We start from the raw sequence: 19,859 nt of genomic DNA, 5'->3' as shown, positions 1-19,859 counted from the left end.
CTGCCCAGGAGCACCCCACATTATCGGTACCACTCCCAGCCCTGCCTATTTATGTGTGAGTGAATTACAGTTGTTTATTCCTGACAGTACTGATGCCTTAATCTCTCTCCCAGAATCTCTGTCCTGTTTCTAACCGTACTGCAGCCTTTACCCTGTCTTTCTCCACACTGTTCATCTCGGCCCTTACTTGTTTCCCCTCCCTCTCACTAATTCCATAACCCAATACTAAATTATCACCATCCCATCCTCACCTGTCTCCCTTCGGCCTCCTGCTCTCTCCCCAACTGCTGCCTCTCAGCGTACTCCACTGCACATTCATCCCTCTCCTGCAGGTGACACTGTGATTTTCCCCCACATCTCCTCTGCCCAACTTTTCCTCCAGTTCCACTTCACATCCCTTTACCCTTCAACCCTTCTGACCCATTATCCTTCCCCATTCCACTTGTTTCCCCTTCTGGCTCCCTCAATCACCTTTCTCACTCCCCACCCAAAGCACTCCACCATCTTCTATTCCACCCCATCGCCCCTCCATCTCCACCTTCCCACTTTGCCCTCTCTCTGGGTCACTCTGCCCCATCTCTCCCCTCCATCCCTCTATATCCTCTCCATCTTTCTTTCCTCCTTCTAGTCCACTCTTCCCTGCTGCCTCTACCTCTATTCCCACCCACCAGCACAATCCCTATCCCCCTCACCCTCTCTGCTTCTCCAGTGCACTCAACCACCCCCTTCATCCATTCCCCTCATCCTTGCCTCTCTGCTCACTTGTTGACCCCACTTCCCAGTTCTTAACACCCACACAATCCCATATCCCCACCCCTCTCCCTCTCTCCTCATCCCTGTCACCTTACATCCTCTCCCACCCTCGTTTGCAATATCCCATCCTCCATTCACCAAAACCCCACCTCCCCTCATCCCCATCCTCTGTCACCAACCCCTCAGTTCATCTCACACCACCTATCACCTCCCTCATCCCCTCAAATTATCTCCTATCACCTCCCTCATCCCGTCTCCAACCCCTCAAACCATTTTCCATCATCTCCCTCATCCCGTCTCCTAACCCTCAAACCATCTCCTACCACCCTCATCCTGCCTCCAACCCATCAACTCCCTCATCTCGTCTCCTACCCCTCAAACCATCCCCATCACCTCCCTCATCCTGTTCCCTACCCCTCAAACCATCTATCAACACCCGCATCCTGCTTCCAACCCCTCAAGGCACCCCGGTTGCCAATGCCCCGCCGCTCCCCTTCCCCCCCGGGCCCCAGCTGAAGGCGGCCACCCTCCCTCTGCGACCCGGAAGCAGTTGTCCGGGGAATGCGCTTGCGCTGCGGCCTGTGCTCTCCCTGAAGCGGAGCCGCTCTCAGCCTCAGGCCGAGTCCGAGTCTCCCGGGCACCCGCTGCCTCGTCCTTCCTGGCCTGGCCGGGCCTGCGGTATGCTGCTTGGAAGAGGAACGTGAGTACCGATCCGATGAGTCGGGTGTTGGGTGGGGAGAGAGAGGACCAGAGGGACGCGGAGCGAGTTCCGTGTTTGTAAACAGTGGGATCGGTGATCGGCGCGGTTTCCCAGCGGAGGACGCGACTCGCAGCGGGCAGAGACCCCGCAGGTCAGTGACCCCCACCCCAGGCACGGAGTGAGAGAGTTTCCCTCACCGGACAGTGTTTCCCCCACACCGACCTCATCCGCTCATCCACCCCTGGTGTTCGCACCCGGGACCGCCCACCCTGCATCCTGACCATCTCACCTCCTCCCACTCACCCTGACCATCTCACCTCCTCCCACTCACCCTGACCATCTCACCTCCTCCCACTCACCCTGACCATCTCACCTCCTCCCACTCACCCTGACCATCTCACTCCCTCCCACTCACCCTGACCATCTCACTCCCTCCCACTCACCCTGACCATCTCACTCCCTCCCACTCACCCTGACCATCTCACTCCCTCCCACTCATCCTGACCATCTCACTCCCTCCCACTCACCCTGACCATCTCACTCCCTCCCACTCACCCTGACCATCTCACCTCCTCCCACTCACCCTGACCATCTCACTCCCTCCCACTCACCCTGACCATCTCACTCCCTCCCACCCACACTGACCATCTCACTCCCTCCCACTCACCCTGACCATCTCACTCCCTCCCACCCACACTGACCATCTCACTCCCTCCCACTCATCCTGACCATCTCACCTCCTCCCACTCACCCTGACCATCTCACTCCCACCCACCCTGCATCCTGACCATCTCACCTCCTCCCACTCACCCTGACCATCTCACTCCCTCCCACTCATCCTGACCATCTCACCTCCTCCCACTCACCCTGACCATCTCACTCCCACCCACCCACACTGACCATCTCACCTCCTCCCACTCACCCTGACCATCTCACCTCCTCCCACTCACCCTGACCATCTCACTCCCTCCCACCCACACTGACCATCTCACCTCCTCCCACTCACCCTGACCATCTCACCTCCTCCCACTCACACTGACCATCTCACTCCCTCCCACCCACACTGACCATCTCACCTCCTCCCACTCACCCTGACCATCTCACTCCCTCCCACTCACCCTGACCATCTCACTCCCTCCCACCCTGCATCCTGACCATCTCACCTCCTCCCACTCACCCTGACCATCTCACTCCCTCCCACTCACCCTGACCATCTCACTCCCTCCCACCCACACTGACCATCTCACTCCCTCCCACTCACCCTGACCATCTCACTCCCTCCCACTCATCCTGACCATCTCACCTCCTCCCACTCACCCTGACCATCTCACTCCCACCCACCCACACTGACCATCTCACCTCCTCCCACTCACCCTGACCATCTCACTCCCTCCCACTCATCCTGACCATCTCACCTCCTCCCACTCACCCTGACCATCTCACTCCCACCCACCCACACTGACCATCTCACCTCCTCCCACTCACCCTGACCATCTCACCTCCTCCCACTCACCCTGACCATCTCACTCCCACCCACCCACACTGACCATCTCACCTCCTCCCACTCACCCTGACCATCTCACCTCCTCCCACTCACCCTGACCTTCTCACTCCCTCCCACCCTGACCATCTCACTCCCTCCCACCCACACTGACCATCTCACCTCCTCCCACTCACCCTGACCATCTCACCTCCTCCCACTCACCCTGACCATCTCACTCCCTCCCACCCACACTGACCATCTCACTCCCTCCCACCCACACTGACCATCTCACTCCCACCCACCCACACTGACCATCTCACCCCCTCCCACTCACCCTGACCATCTCACCCCCTCCCACTCACCCTGACCATCTCACTCCCTCCCACCCACACTGACCATCTCACCTCCCACTCATCCTGACCATCTCACCTCCTCCCACTCACCCTGACCATCTCACCCCCTCCCACTCACCCTGACCATCTCACTCCCTCCCACCCACACTGACCATCTCACTCCCACCCACCCACACTGACCATCTCACCTCCTCCCACTCACACTGACCATCTCACTCCCACCCACCCTGACCATCTCACCCCCTCCCACTCATCCTGACCATCTCACCTCCTCCCACTCACCCTGACCATCTCACTCCCTCCCACCCACACTGACCATCTCACTCCCTCCCACCCACACTGACCATCTCACCCCCTCTCACCCACACTGACCATCTCACCCCCTCCCACTCACCCTGACCATCTCACCCCCTCCCACCCACCCTGACCATCTCACCCCCTCCCACTCATCCTGACCATCTCACCCCCTCCCACCCACACTGACCATCTCACCCCCTCCCACTCACCCTGACCATCTCACCCCCTCCCACTTATCCTGACCATCTCACCCCCTCCCACCCACCCTGATCATCTCACCCCCTCCCACCCACCCTGACCATCTCACACCCTCCCAACCCCCCCACCCTGACTATCTCACACCCTCCCACCCACCCCACCCATACTGCAGTCAGACTGGACCTCCACATTTGGTTAGACTCCTTCCCCTCGCATCCGGTATAGTAACTATACCGCGCTTGGGTTTCTGTCATAGCCCTCACAAACCACCCCCTCTCCCTCCACCTGGTCAGAGCTTCACCTTTTCCCTACCTATGTCTCATGTCCCTATCTATGGTGCTCTTCATCTCTTAGTTGCTATCCCTGCCTGAATCACATTCCCATCTGAACTTCCCCAGGTCTTTTTGAATATTCCTCTCTATCAAACCTGCCCAAGTCCCTTTCACTGGCTCTGTCTGGGTCTCTTTGACACCTTTTCCACCTCTGCCTGAGTCCGTGTTGCTGTTGTTGCCTGGGTCTCATTGACATCTTCACCTCAACTGCTGTTGCCAGGGCCATTGTCCTGTCTGGGCCTTAATGCACTCTGTGCTCAACTGCTTGTTCTTGTCTCTCCTTGGACTCCCACCACTGTCCTTGTCCAGAACCCCATCAGCATCTCTACCAAGCTTCCTGCCATTGTTTTTGCCTGAACCAGCATGGATAGCTTCATTCACCTCAACACTGAACTGATTAGATGACCTATAGACTCACTTTCACGGACTCTACAGCTCATGTTCTCAGTGTTATTTATTTACAAGTTAATTGTTATTTTTTAATATTTACAGAATTGCCTTCTGCACATTGTCACTTTTTGTATGTAGTATTTTTATTGATTATATTGTATTTTTGTTGTACTGTGAATGTCCATATGAAAGGTAATCCCAGGATAGTATTTATATATGATGACTTACTTTGACTCTCTAATGTCTCCTGCCATTTCTGTCCTGGCCCTACCAACATCACTTGCACCCCCCCTCCTATTGTAACACCTGCACCCTAGCCACCCCTGTCCCAAGCCCTGTGTACCCATCACTCTCACAGTTGCCATCACTCCCATTCTCCTTCCTCTCCCACCCCCCATTCACCTCCCCACCCCCATCTGCAATTCATTACTTTATATTCATAGAATCATAGTACACTGTAGCTCAGAAACAGGCCTATCAGTTCATCTAATCTGTGCTGAACTATTATTTTGCCTAGTCCCATCGACCTGCCCCTAGACCATAGCCCTCCGTTTATTCCATGTACCTATCCCAATTTCTCTAAAGTGTTGAAATTGAACCTGTGTTCACCACTTGCCCTGGCAGCTCATTCCATACTCTCACCACACTCTGAATGAAGAAGGCCCCCTCATGTTTCCCTTAAACATTTCATCTTTTAACCTAACCTTGCTGTCCACTACAGCCCCCCAATCCTGGTGTCATCTGCAAATCTGTTGCTCTAGTTGACCACATTATCATCCAGTCATTGATATAGATGACAAACATGGACCAGCACCAATCCTCGCAGAACACTGCTCATCACAGTCAGGCAACCATCTACTTCCACTCTCTGGCTTCTCCCACGAAGCCAATGTCTAATTCAGTTTGCTACCTTATCTAGGTCTTTGACACTGTCTCTGGCCATGCCCTAATAAGATCTTGGCCAAGCCCTTTGTAGTTCTTCCTGAGTTCCAGTGCTTTCCCTGGCTGGGTCCCCTTCTGTTCAAACTACAACCACCCTCTCCCTGCCTTTACCCCCAAAACACCTGAGAATCTAACCCCATCTCTGTCTTTGAACAAGAGCTAGAACTGTTGCCTCCTGGTCCTGGACCCACTTCCCTATTCTGGCTCCAATTTCCATGACCATATCCACCTCCCATCCCTTGTTGAGCCCACTGGTGTCTCTGTCTCCATATCCCTATTTCTGAACTAGTAAATTTTTCTCTCCACCAGTCCTTTTATGTCCAACTTCCCTCAGACAACTCTGGTTTGTATTATTGCTTGAGTCCTTTCACACTACAACTAACCCTTGTCTTTGACTCAGTGCTCCCACCCTCTTTGCTTGATATCCACAGCCCCTTTGCCTGTCTGTTCATGAATAATGCTTCCTGGCTGTTCTTAATTATAAGACCATAAAACAGAGGAGCAGAATTAAGCTATTTGGCCCATCGAGTCTGCTCCACCATTCAATCATGGCTGATCCTTTTTTTTTAAACCCCCCTCGTCAGCCCCACTCCTTTTTCATTCCGAGAATCATCCTTGTGAACCTCTTCTGGACCCTCTCCAATGCCAGCACATTGTTTCTTAGATGAGGAGCCCAAAACTATTCACCTTTAGAGTGTTTTGCACAAGGATTCCCAAGTCCCTTTGCATCTCAATTATCCAAGTCCATTGAATGACACCCAAACTTAAATCCAACCATCAATCTGCTTGGTTTCTACTCATCTTTGCCTGGGCCCATAGTTCCTGTCTCGATCTGCCTCATTCTCTGCTTGACCACTCCTTCTCTGCTCCAGACTATAACTCTCGCTGTTTGTGGGTTTGACTATCTGCCCAGTTTTCACCCCCTTCTTCGTAACACAACCCTCCTTTTTCCCCTTCTGTCCTGTGGGAAGTCTTGTCATCAAAAAGGGGCTGTCTCTGCTCCAAGGCTGACCAAGTTTAAGGAATGCATTTGAAGAGCTCATCTTAACTTTAAGTGTCAGATGTAGTTTTCATATTTGTGTATGAAACGTGGTCATTTGATGAGATGGGGACTGGAGACTAGTTCTTTATCTGCTGTTTAAGTAAGCATGTCTGTGTTTTGCAAATTAATGTGTTGACAAAAGATATAGATACCTACTGCAAATGTAAATATCCAAAGCTGTTTTGACTGTAAGAGGTAGTCTAAGGCTGATACAGGAGAATCTGCAGATGCTGGGAACCTGGAGCAGCGCACGCCCACGCTCACACGACTCTGGAGGAATTCAGTAGGTCGGCAGCTTCAAAGGAGGGGAATAAACAGTCCATGTTTCAGGCCGAGATCCTTCATCAGGATTCGAAGGGTTTGAAAAGCTGAATATTTATTCCCTTCCATAGATGCAGCCTGACCTGTTGAATTCTAACAGCATTTTCTGAGTCTCAGCTCACAAATAAATTTTATTATTTTATTTAGCAAGTAAAAGGCAGGCAAGATTTGTTTAATCAGCTTTCATATGCTTTTGTGTTTGGAAGATTACTTTCTTATGAATGGTATAAATTAAACTGTATTGCCATAGAAGGATCAATAATTAACTTGTTTTGGGACTCTGTCCATTGCCATCATCTTAGTGATGTGATCAGCACATAGAGGAAGCCTCCTCACTTTACCCAATATAAACTTATGAACAAAGCAGAATTCCTGAGTTGTTTCTTAACTTGGAAGATGAATTGAATTTCATACAAGATACCTTATTAATAATGAATCTGGGTAAAGCATTCTGCCACTGTTATTTTCAAATACTTAATGACAGGATTTCCTGCATTAAATTGAGCCTGTGCATATTTTGTGTTTCTCAGATTCCATGGTCCTCATGTCATTTTGAAGACTAGAAATTATGCAATTTTCTTTCGGATTTTATCTCTGAGGTATTAAAGCTATCTGAAATATAACATTTGAAAACTAAAAATTCTTTAATGCTCAGATTTGAAAGTTGCAGTATTGGGCAACTATTTCTTCAGAAATGGCCAATGAACAATGTTTAAGCTTTATTTTCAGATTTTTATGTTGCATGACGTCGGTTATTTCAATTCAGTTTATTTTCTTTTTGCTAGAACAGGATAAAATGTTTGTAGGCTCTGGCCATTATACAATAAATCTTAAATTTGTGGCATTTGCTTCTTGGCACAGTACTGATTAAAAAAAATTGAGGAATTTGCTGATCTTTGTTTTGATACATCCAGTACATTTTGTTAATGTTAAGCTGTGAAGTTTATTGCTTATGGTGTATATTATCTGATAATAAATCCAGACGCACTGGATGTTTGATTTTCAGACAACATGATATATTCAAATGATACAGTATCTGGTATTTACAAAATTTTACGATCCAAATGCTTTCTAAAAAATATTGGTACCTCCTAAGTTTTCAGATCACTAAATATCTTTTGAGAGAATGAGAATCATGTTTGTTATTACTGGCATATGTGATGAAATTAGTTGTTTTGCAGTAGCAGTGATAAGCCACTTTTAGGCACTGCACAGTCTTCCTGGTAAAGACATTCATTTTATCGTCATGCGCCATGTCCTATCATGTAGATGATCGTGGTCTTCCATGATCATGATTGTTTTTGGCAAATTTTTCTACAGAAGTGGTTTGCCATTGTCTTCTTCTGGGCAGTGTCTTTACAAGACTGGTGACCCCAGCCTTTATCAATACTCTTCAGAGATTGCCTGGTGTCGGTGATATGCAATGATAACAAGGATCTGTGATATGCACCCAGTACTTTAGCAAATGGAGTCTTGGGATTTAGAAACACTGGTAATTAAGGAACAACTATATAATTTCAAGGCTGGATAGTGTGTTGCTGCTTTTATTCTTATCGGTAATATAGGCAGCTGTACTATCTGGCGGAACCTTTTTGAGTAATTGCATTTAGATGATATTTACTGCAGCCAGAGTGCACTGATGGTCAAGTGAGCGAATGTTTGAGTGCAGGTGAAACTTCTATTCTCTTGGATGGTTTTAAACTTTTTGAATGTTGTTGGATTGTTCCACTGTGACTTTGTGGTAGTGAAAAGGCTTTAGGGAGTCAGATGTAAGTTGTTTGCTGCATGTTGCTGAGTCTTGGACTTATTCTTATTCTCTTCTGCCCCTTACGCCATTGGTGTTTAGGGCAGCAATGAAGGTACTCTGTCTCTGGTGGTGTTCAGGGCTTCCTTCATCATGTCAATAGCTCAGTTTTCTCTACTGTCAGTCATGCAAGTCCCAGGTGGCAACTCAGGAATACCATTGCACTCAGATGTAGAAGGACAAACAAGAAATGCTGGAAATTGAAGCAACACCCAAAATGTTGGAGGAGCTCAGTTGGCCAGGCAGCATCTATGGAAAAAAGTACAGTTGATGTTTCGAGCTGAGACCCTTCAGCAGGACGAAGGGTCTCAGCCTGAAATGTCGACTGTACTCTTCCCATAGATACTGCCTGGCCTGCTGAGCTCCTCCAGCATTTTGCAAATGTAGAAGGATTCTTCATTGCTGTTTGTGTAACAGTTTTGTTTGACCAGTTGGTTGTTAGCTCCAAATGAACCCCCAAATCTGGAGAAATGATTAGTCTGGCCTCTACCCTTTGATCTGTTTGGTATGGGTGACCCTGCCAAGAGCCAATGCAAAAAGCCCTGACTCCAGCCAACATAGCAATGTGGGTCATTGAGGAATGCAAGCTTCCAAACCGAATGGCAAGGTTGTGGTCTTCTTGGAGGCACTGTTCTTTTGCCATGGTATTTTTGTCATTGGTCCAGTTAAGATGCACACAATAGGATGTTGATTGTTTGGTACTGGAGATGACCATGCTGTTGAATATCAGTGTTCATACAGCAATCCAGCCCACCCGTATTGTGTAGGTATTGATATATGTCGGCCTAGATTGCTTCATTTCCTGTGAATCTGTGAATACAATTGAATGTACTGCAATTTTTAGTTGACTGAAGCGTGTCAGAACAGCCAAACATATCAGTAATGCTTCTGAATATATAGATTGTTGTGCATGACAGGTTTGTGTGTTGAAAACATGACACAGCATATAATTATAATTTTCTATTCCACGACAGTTTTCACAAAGTACCATCATCTGTTCCCATTTCTGCCAAATATCTTTGTCTATTTGTCTACTTCACGTCATTTTTGGGGATAAGCCTCTGCTGTTTGTTGATGGTTTTCTTTTATATTCTAATATTTAATGTATGAACTTAGACATTAAAAGAGAAGGACATGAAGGAATGCATTTGGCATGAGTCTCCTCGCCTTTTGCTCAATATTGCATTAGGGTTATATAAGATATCCCAAAACATATCACATCGAGGAGGTCATTAGGACAAATTATTTAATAAATATCTTGGCCAAAGGTGCAGAGTTTATGGAATATCTTAAAGGAGAAGAAAATGGAAAGATTTGGGGATGGATTGTATAATCCTAAAGTGCTTTCCACAGAAATTTACCATCTCAAAGTTCTACTTCTTGTCCCTTTCAGCTGCAGCTTTTACTAATGCCTTGCCAGTAGTATAAAAATAAACAACAGAACAGTGACTAGAAGCATGATCAGAGAAGTGAGGGAGGAACAAATGATAGTGAAGGTAGAAATTACAAGAAAGTTGTGTTGGTGAGGAAAGCTATTTAGCCAGTCTGACTTTCTTTACTTCAAGATAGAACAGTATAGCACAGGAACAAGCCCTCTGGCCCACGATGTCGTGCTGAACCAGATAAAAAGTAAATTTAAAAAAATAAACAAAAACTAATCCCTCCAACTTACAAATGTCCACATTCCTCCATCTCCCTCACATTCATGTGCCTACGTAGGCGTATCTGAAAAGCCTCTGATTTGCCTCTACCAGCATACCAGGCAACACATTCCAGGCATCCACCAATCTTTGAGAAAAAATTAACCCTCACATCCCCTTTGAACTTGCCCCCCTCTCACCTTCAATGCATGTCCTCTGGTATTAGACATTTCTTCCCTAGGAAAAAGATACTCGATCTATGCCTCTCATGGTCTTATAATTCTCTGTCAGATCTTTCCTCAGCCTCTGCTTCTCCAGAAAAAACACAATCCAAATTTGTCCAGCCTCTCATGATAGATAGCACATAGTCTCTTAAACCAGGCAGCATCCTGGTAAAGCTCGTCTGCACCCTCTCCAAAACCTCAACATCCTTCCTATAATGGGGTGACCAGAACTTTTTGCAATACTTCAGATGTAGCCTAACCAGAGTCTTATAAAGTAGCAATGTAACCTCTTGACTTCTGAACTCAATGCCTCGACTAATAAAAGCAAGCATTCCATAAGCTGCCTCAACCACCCTATCGATATCTGTAGCCACTTTTGTGCAGCTATGAACTTGGACCCCACGATGTATAGCATGTTCATTATGTGTCATGTCGTTTGACATGGGCAGCCATGACTTTTCCATTGACCATGATTGTTCTTGCCAAATATTTCTACAGAAGTGGTTTGCTATTGCCTTCTCCTGGGCAGTGTCCTTACAAGATGGGTGACCTCAGCCATTATCAATACTCTTTAGTGATCACCTAACCAGGACTTGTGATATGCACCACATGCATAGTTAATTAAAATAGCAATAAAAGAAACTCAAAACAGCAATTTCTGTCCACTTTGGCTTCCATGAGATTTCTATGAATGTTTCAGTTAACTATCTTGTTTGGTTTTAACATGCTGTCACGCTCAAGTTTGGAGCTTTGTAAGATTAAGGAAGCAGATACACACCCATGTAGTATTAGTGTTAGAGTGCTTTGGAAGTTCAGCATATCCTGGTGTCCTGACTTATCATTAATCACAATAGCAGAGGACTTTGTGAAGAGATTTGTGGTGTGTGTAGAATGGTGGTTAATGAAATTAATCCTAATAGTAATCACATCAAGGAATTAAAGTGTGCTGCAAGTGAAATTTTAACTTTCCTTTTAAATCCTTTTAACTAAAGGATTTTAACCTTGATATAAACGGGGTAAATGCAAGCAGCTTTTCCCACTCAGGTTGGGTGAGACTACAAGAGGTTATGGGTTACGGGTGAAAGGTGAGAAGTTTAAGGGTAACATGAGCGGAAACGTCTTCACTCAGAGGGTTGTGAAGAGTGTGGAATGAGCTGCTTACACAAGTGGTGCATGTGAGCTTAATTTCAACGTTTAAGAAAATTTTGGATGGGTACATGGATGGTAGTGGTATGGAGGGCTATGGTCCTGGTGCGGGTCGATGGGAGTAAGCAGTTTAACATGGACTAGGTGGACTGAAGGACCTGTTTCAGTGCTGTATTTTCTATGATTCTGACTCTAACTTACCTATTAATTGCTATCTATTTATATTGTGCTTCATTATAATAATAATAGACTATTCTTTTTTCCCCTATTGTCCTGAACTGGTTATCAGTGGAGGCCTAAGTAGATAATTTATTTGCTAGTCATACTAAAAGATTCAAAGCCTGATTAAAATTCCTGGATCCATAAATAATGCATGTTTTCTAGAATTCAAACTTCCTCTCCCATGTATTTTGTAGCCAGAGAAAAAGATATTTACATTTGTGAGGTGGGAAAAAGTCATCATAAAGTCAATATTTTTCACTGTATTTACAAAATAGCTTACAAGCCCTGTGTCATCTTTGGCTCAGTGGTAGCATTTTTGCCTCAGAGTCACAAGGTTGTGGGTTTAAACCCTATTTCAGAGCTGGGGTACATATTTTAGTGCATTACGATGGGAGTATTGCTCTGTTTGAGGGGCTAATTTTGTATGAATCCTTAAACCCGGGCCTTGTCTGCACTGTAAGCTGGTAATAAAAGATTGTGGTATTATTTCCAGGAGGAAAAGCTGGTGAAGGTTGGTTCTTGTACCCTGAACAAAAAAAAAGTTATAATAAGAGACATTCAACATTATTTTTGGCAAGATTGAATATATTTTCACTTGTCCATTAAAAATTGACAACTAAGTGTTCTGTAAACTGCAGGAGGAACCCTGTGGGTCAAGTATCATCTGTACTGGGAAATGGACAATTGACAGTTCAGATTGAGGCCCTTCATCTGGACTACATGAATCCCAACGAGTATCAATGCATTTTGGAGTGAGACATACAGTCTACTTTTGTTTAACAAGCATATAATCTATATATTTTTAAGGAGTGAGTAGGCCAGATTCAAATTGAATGGAATTGTTGTTCGTCTTTGCATCTTGTGGCGCATTGGGCTGCAACCTTGCCATTTCTTTAGCATTTTTTTTTATGAGGCTGCGTTGCTAGCTCGATGCTTAACCCAGCACGGATGGAAAGCTTGTAAGGAGCTGGCTGGTTTCGAACCCAGGACCACTCACCTCGAAGTCCGTTGTGGATGCTATTATACCACTGGCAAAAAATTCAGTGGAATAGCATTTTCAAAATGTTACACTATAGAAGTGCCCCTTTTGGGAATTATGGCAGACAAATGTTTGCTGCAGTTTACCACATTTGCTATGCAATATGCAACAAAATACAGCATTTTAATATTTTTTAAAAGATTCAAAGTACATTTATTATCAAAGAATGTATGCAGTCTCCAACCCTGAGACTCATCTTCCCAACAGACAGTCACGAAACAAGGAAAAACCATGGAATCCCCCCCCCCCCCCCCGCCCCATGCGCTAAGCAATATCTGCAACAACAACAAAAACACAGAATATAAAACACAAAACTGAAAGAGTTCAGGCATATTCAGCTCAGTTCCATCACAGTTTAGCTTATGCCTTAAGTTTCTGAACACTGTACAGAAAAGTTAAAGCTGGATTCTTGACTTGCAGCTGACCTATAAACTGTTCATAGACCCCATTAATATAATATTGTTTATTTGGTTAGGGTAATAAATAGTACCATGAGTTAAACAATGTTTCATCTTTGGAACCTCGTTAGACCTTCCTTGTTTTCTAAAAGAAAATACAAACAATCTGGTCACAATTTGACAAAAGATGGCTTGCTGTATATCGGTGAGACCTGATGTAGTTTGTGAGATGGTTTTGTTGAACACCTGTGTTCCATCCGCCACAGAAAGTGGGACTTCCCGGTGGCCAGCCATTTCAATTCTACTTTCCATTCCCATTCCAACATGTCAGTCCATGGCCTCCTCTACTGCCACGATGAGACCACGCTCAGGTTGGAAGAACAACACCTTATATTTCCATCTGAGTGGCCTCCAATCTGATGGCATGAATATTGATTTCTCGAATTTCTGGTAACTGCCTCCCACCCTGCTCCTTTCACCATCCCCTTTCCCTTTTCCCACTCAGAATTGAACTTTGATTCACGTGGTTGTAAGACTGCTGTGTCACCTACAATGCCATAAAATGTTGAAATATTATATGTTGAAATATATATGAATAAATGGCAGTTACTTTTGCCATTTTTAAGACTTTTTTGATGTACTATTTGTTTATAGCTCTATAAAATACCCTGCCTACTTCAAGTGCACATTCCTTGCTGTTGTACTTGAAGTGGGGCACTTGAAGTACAAAGGAAATCTTCAAAAATACAAAATGCAGCAGTCAGCCTGTCTGTAGTCTTGTAACTGCTGCTTCTATGAATTTCCCAGTGTTTACTTATAGCAGTGTCTTAATTGAGCACTGTAAGAATCCACAATTTACTTACTAGTAATTATTAGACTCTGTAGTTTTGGAACGATACAGCTTTGCTTTTTTTCCAGCAGGGATATTATTTTGTTTTCCCTGGCAGCATGCTTCTATCCTCCAACAGTGTGTCCTCTATTGCACTGGGAGATTTTTCGTTACCTTTGAGCTATCTGGCTGAACAAATTAAGGCATGTTGTCAGTTGGGATAAGAAACTGCAAAATTTGGATTATAAAAATGCAGGAAGAATTCAGCAGTCCGAGCAGTGTCTGTGGAAGCAGAGGGGTGGCTGAGACTCTGCAACATGACAGTCTCGTTTGCAGAGTCTCAGTCTGAAGTAGTAACCATCCTGTATCTCCACAGGTGCTGGTTGGTTCACTCATCTCTTCAAGCAGCCATGTTTTACTACGTTCATTTGTAATGTAGAGAAGCACTTCCCCAACATCAGAAGGTGTTAGATTAAGTATGTCTGGATCTAGAGCCTCAAAAAAGGCAAAGGTTGGACAGACTTAGGTTGTCTTCTTTGGAGTGGCAGAGGCTGAGGGGACTTTTGATCGAATTTTATAGGATTGTGAGAGATATAGGTAGAGGAGACGGGGAATATCTTTTTTTGCCAGGGTTGAAATGCCTAATACAGAGGACATGCATCAAAGGTGAGAGGGGGTAGGTTCAAAGGGGATGTGAGGGGTAAGTTTTCTTTTTACTCAGAATGGTAGATGCCTGGAATGCGCTGCTTGGTATGGTGGTTGAGGCAAATACTTTAGAGGCTTTTAGAGACATTTACTTAGACACATGCATGTAAAGAAGATGGAGAGATACTGCATAGACATTGTGTAGGTAGGAGGGATTATTTTTTGGGGATTTTAGATTTACTTTAGCTAGTTTGGCACATCATTGTGGGCTGAAGGGCCTATTCCTATGCTGTACTGTTCTTTGAAATGTATAGTATGTAGATACCAGGTGCTTTGTTACAATGGATTTGTTATCTGCTGTGGTAGAGAGGTGCACCTTTTAAGTGCACAAAGTATAATTAGAATACTTGCGTCAGTATTCTGTTTTATTAATAAGTCAGAGGCATAGTGATAAATTTCATAGGAAACATCCCAAAATGCTTAACTGTGGCATCATGGATGCAAGAACAAGAGTGAACTGTGAGGACTGGAAAAAGCTGGTACATTTTAATTTTCAAATCATGAGGCTTGAACAGAAGTGATGGATTTTTCTCTCTCGGTTATGACTTCAGTGGAATGGAAATTTGGTGGGTTGCAGACAGGTAGTCAGTCAGTTGTTTTGTGCCACTGCCAAAGCGGAATTAAATCCCCATGGTACTTCATCATTTACTTATAAAGAACAGAGGTGAGCTAAATGCTAATTATTTGCCTATATAATAGAATATCTCAGAGTAATAACCTGATAACGATGTTAACAGGTTCTGGTTTAAAGATGTATTTTGATACCGAGAAAATTCTGTTTACTTTTGTGAATTCTAGTGATGTTTTTGATTGACAGAAATTCTAAGCCAGTGCTTAGCGTATTGGGACTAGAGATGTTACTGCTCACATGGACTGACTGTGGTCTTTCTTTTAAGAAGTCCAGTATCCAGTTACAGAGGGAGGTGTTGAGACCCAGTGAGAACAGTTTCCGCACCAGTTTATGGGGTATAATGGTGTTCAGTGGCAGTGTCAGAATAAATCTGTGCGTAAGCTGAAGGAAATTTGGTTTTGTGCGCATTTACCTCACTAGCTTTATTGCAGTCATAATGTAATCTTTAAAGACAACTATTATTCTGTGTTCTTGTTGCTTACTGTGGAAAGTTCTATAAATAAATAAACAAGGTTCATGGTCAGCACCTTGTGTGTTAATTGTGGGCTGCTTGCTGTCTTTTGCCTCAACACTCCCCAGCAAAAAGTAGGGAAGTGACATGTTCCTCTACTTGTGTCATCTTAGTGTTGTAACAGACCTTTGTGTCATTTTCCTTTTGGAAAAAGGATTTGGTAGCACTTCTAATGAGATATTGAGATAGACAGTGGTCTATATATTATCATGTATTGCATTGTACTGCTGCCATAGGGGCCATATTTTATTGGGAGTTTGAGAATATTTGGTATATCACCTAGAACACTTGAAAAGCATTCAGATTTCTGCAGATGTACCGTGGAGACCATTCTGACTGGCTGCATCACCGTCTGGTATGGAGGGAGAGGGCTACTGCACAGGATTGAAGTAAGCTGCAGAGAGTTGTAAAATTAGTCAGCTTTATTATGGGTATGAGCCTCCATTGTATCCAGGACGTCTTCAAGTAACGATACCCCCATCACCCAGGTAATGCCCTCTTCTCACTGTTCTCACTTCTCACTTCTCCATCAGGAAGGAGGTACAGGAGCCTGAAGGTACACTCTCAGTGATTCAGGAACAGCTTCTTCTCCTCTGCCATTTGATTTTTGAATGGACATTAATTAAAAAAATTTTTTTTTGCACTATTTATTTAATTTAACTATTTAATATAAATATAATTATTGTAATTCAGTTTTTTTCTATATTGTGTATTGCATTGTACTGTTGCCACAAAGTGGAAAAATTTCATGCTGTATGCTGGCAATATTAAACCTGATTCTGATTCTGCACCTGTCTTTTTGACCCCTGCAGTTAAAACATGGTGGTTCCTCAGTGGAATCAATTGCAGAAAATATGTCTAGTGATTGAAATTCTTCACAATGCTATCTGTTCCACCTTGACATCAAAACTGAGTGAGGATTTTGACCTTGTTGTGGTAGGTTTTTATTGTTGAGGGTCCCTTGGATTATTATTCATTTTCATCTTCGCATTGACTTGGCAAAAGTAAAATTAGAAGGTCCTCTGATTATTCTCGACTGATTGTAAGTTGCCACAATGATACAAATTGTTTTTTAAGATTAGTAACTTTAAAGCAACAGACCAGATTGATAACTACATTGTCCTCAGGACATAGCATGTAGAACCACAAGTACTGCAGATATTATCCATGGAACTTGAGGCTTCAAACATTAAACCACAAGGTAATTACAATTTGGTTTGTTTCCAAATGAAAACTTGAAATGTCTGTTTCATATTAACTCAAATAAACCATAATTCTGTTTGCTTTAAAAGTCTCATTAACTCTTTTATTTTAATGTAGATCCTGAATTACTTTCATCCATAAAACTGTGCACAGATGAAGCTAAAACCTCAATCAAACCAGCAAAACAAGTTATGCTAAATACTTTAGATCAAGTTAATTGCAGTGAAAGGGCTTGAATAGTTCTGTGGTTGGCCGTTTATCCCACTGTAATTGAAATGGGCTTGAATTTAGTAAATTCGAACTGAAGTTACAAATCAATAGTCTAATAGCTCATTAAAATATATTTCTTTGGAAAAAGATAATGAATAATTTGAGAAAGATTTAATTATCATTGAAGTACAGTGACTTTTAAAGAGCTATAATTGGATTCAGTATATAACATAGTTTATTAAAAAGTGCCATATATAAACTGCCCTTGAAATTCTACTGTTGACTTGACAGTGGTGCTCTTATGTAATCAACAATTGTTATTACTTGATGGAATCTCACTAGATTTGAAAGTATCCAAGCATCTTGCCATTTAAATGTAAGAACTGCTTGGCTTTGCTTTGCAATTGTTCCGCTTTATGATTACGACTGGACAGTAAATTTTAGTTTTTGCCCCCTACTGTCCCATCACAGATGTAGGTTGATTGTCCAGAGCATGGCTGTCCTTGGTCTGCTGAAGCTGATCCAACTTTTATTTTCATGCACCATTTATTTATAGCAAAGACATAACAAAGAATTTTGGCGAGCTACCAGTTTGGAATATTGCAGTAATTGTTTGCCCAGCTGTATTGATCCTAATTCTGTTCTTTTTTGGATGTTTGTTTTTCCCCTGATTTCCTCAGTTTTGTACTTATTTTGTCTCTTGTGCCTCATTAAAAGAACATTGCACAGGTGTGAAGTTCTTTTGGTGCAGAAATAACAGTCATTCAAATCTCTTGTGCACATTTTATCTATAAGCAGTAAGTAACAAGTTCCTTCACTTGAGATGTTAGAGAGCAGATTGTGTCTTAAGGAATTGCAATGTTTGGGACTTCTTTGTTTACTAAGGGTAAACCTACACATTCCAATCTCAATGAGGAAAGAGTGCCTTAAGTATTCAATGTTTTGTGCAAGTAACGTAGAGCTTTGTCTGCCAGTCTGTGACCACTGTTTTAGTTTTGTTTTTCTGAAGATACTATGTCCTTTACTTTGAGTTAAGATGTTTTTAATTAAAACCAGATTAATATCTGGCCCAGTAGCTGGTTCACAGTTTTTTAAAAAAAAGTTTATTTTCCCTGTCAGCTTCCGACAAGCTGCTTTGACGCTCAATGCACATTTAATGTTGGCAAACATAATTTCAGTTTGCCTCAGTGTCATTTTGGGTATTAAGGCTCAAATTAACTTTGAAGTGAAGCAAACTGGAAACACCTACTTCAGGGAGTTTAAGACAAGAGAAAACCTGCAGATGCTGGGAATCCAAGCAACACACACAAAATGCTGGAGAAACTCAGCAGGCCAGGGAGTATCTATGGCAAAAAGTACAGTTGACGTTTCGGGCCGAGACCCTTCGGCAGGACTGGAGAAAAAAAGCTGAGGAGCAGATTTAAAAGGTGGGGGAAGGGAGAGAGAAACACAAGGTGGTAGATGTAACTGGGAGGGAGAGGGGATGAAATAAAGAGCTGGGAAGTTGATCAGTGAAAGGGATACAGGGCTGGAGAAGGGCGAGTCTGATAGGAGAGAATAGAAGGTCATGGAAGAAAGGAAAGAGGGGAGGAGCACTACGGGTTGGCAATGGGCAGGCAGGAAGATAGGGTGAGAGAGAGAAGGGGGAATGGGGAATGGTGAGGGGGGGACATTACTGGAAGTCTGAGAAATCAATGTTCATGCTATCAGGTTTTAGGCTGTCCAATGTGGCCTTATCGCGACAGTAGATGACTGGGGAGGTAGATGTAACCAAATTTAAAGAAGTTGAAAGAAGATGTAGTCAAGCTGAATGAGTGGGAAGGCACTTGGCAGATACAATACAATACAATGTGGAAAAACAAAGGCACATAAACCAGAAAGGCAAAGTAATTTGCTATCCTCATGTGAATATTGTTAAAAAAAAGCTGCTATAGTAGTATTGTTATTCTCAATTATATATGGCTGTATCTATTTAGCTGGTAAATACATTATAATGAATGCTGTAAGGTAACAATGACAAATTTCAACTGGGTAAGGTAACTGAAATTATGTGGATAAAGAAATTACACATTAATGTACTGTTGGTATAGTATTGTACATGCACAGGACTTGATATTCAGCTTTCTCTCCATGGAGCAGTGCCCACTGAATTAGAGGTAAAAAAATCTTTTATCTTATATTGTCAGTGTTTTATTTTATCCCTTGGTTGTGTTTTGTTTATTTTTCCTGACCATGTGATTGTGACTCTGGAGATAGCTGGGAGTGAAAAAGAGTTTAGCCTTGAAGTTCTGACCAATGTGAAATGATGGCCTTGGACATAATTTTCTGGATGTCTATTACTTGTGCTCACTGTTTTTTGCCAGATGGTATCTACTTGGCAAAACGTTGTGGTTATATACTTCGTGTTTTTCCCAGAAGAATGACCGGCTAATATTTTATGGGAAAAAGTGACTTCCTGATTATATTTTCGTGTTGGAATATTGTAC

The 19,859-nt window shown here is 43.6% G+C and overlaps 1 protein-coding gene across 3 annotated transcripts in view; it reads left to right on the top strand.

Annotated features, from left to right (window-relative positions):
* The first annotated feature begins 1,297 nt into the window (after nucleotides 1–1,297).
* Nucleotides 1,298–19,859, top strand: part of frs2a (fibroblast growth factor receptor substrate 2a) — a 105,026-nt gene continuing 86,464 nt past the window's right edge. Inside the window, exons 1-2 of one of the 3 annotated variants that reach the window (XM_059978460.1) lie at nucleotides 1,311–1,453; nucleotides 7,342–7,410. The gene's annotated coding sequence lies outside the window, so the exon portion shown is untranslated. Of the gene's footprint in view, nucleotides 1,454–1,474; nucleotides 1,605–7,341; nucleotides 7,411–19,859 lie in introns of those variants that run through there. The other 2 variants (XM_059978458.1, XM_059978461.1) reach the window with 2 other exon arrangements.

Source organism: Hypanus sabinus, chromosome 8 (genome assembly GCF_030144855.1).
Source record: "Hypanus sabinus isolate sHypSab1 chromosome 8, sHypSab1.hap1, whole genome shotgun sequence".
Taxonomy (NCBI): domain Eukaryota; kingdom Metazoa; phylum Chordata; class Chondrichthyes; order Myliobatiformes; family Dasyatidae; genus Hypanus; species Hypanus sabinus.
The sequence above is the reverse complement of the archived record's forward strand: the minus strand, read 5'-3'. Positions and strand labels throughout refer to the sequence as shown.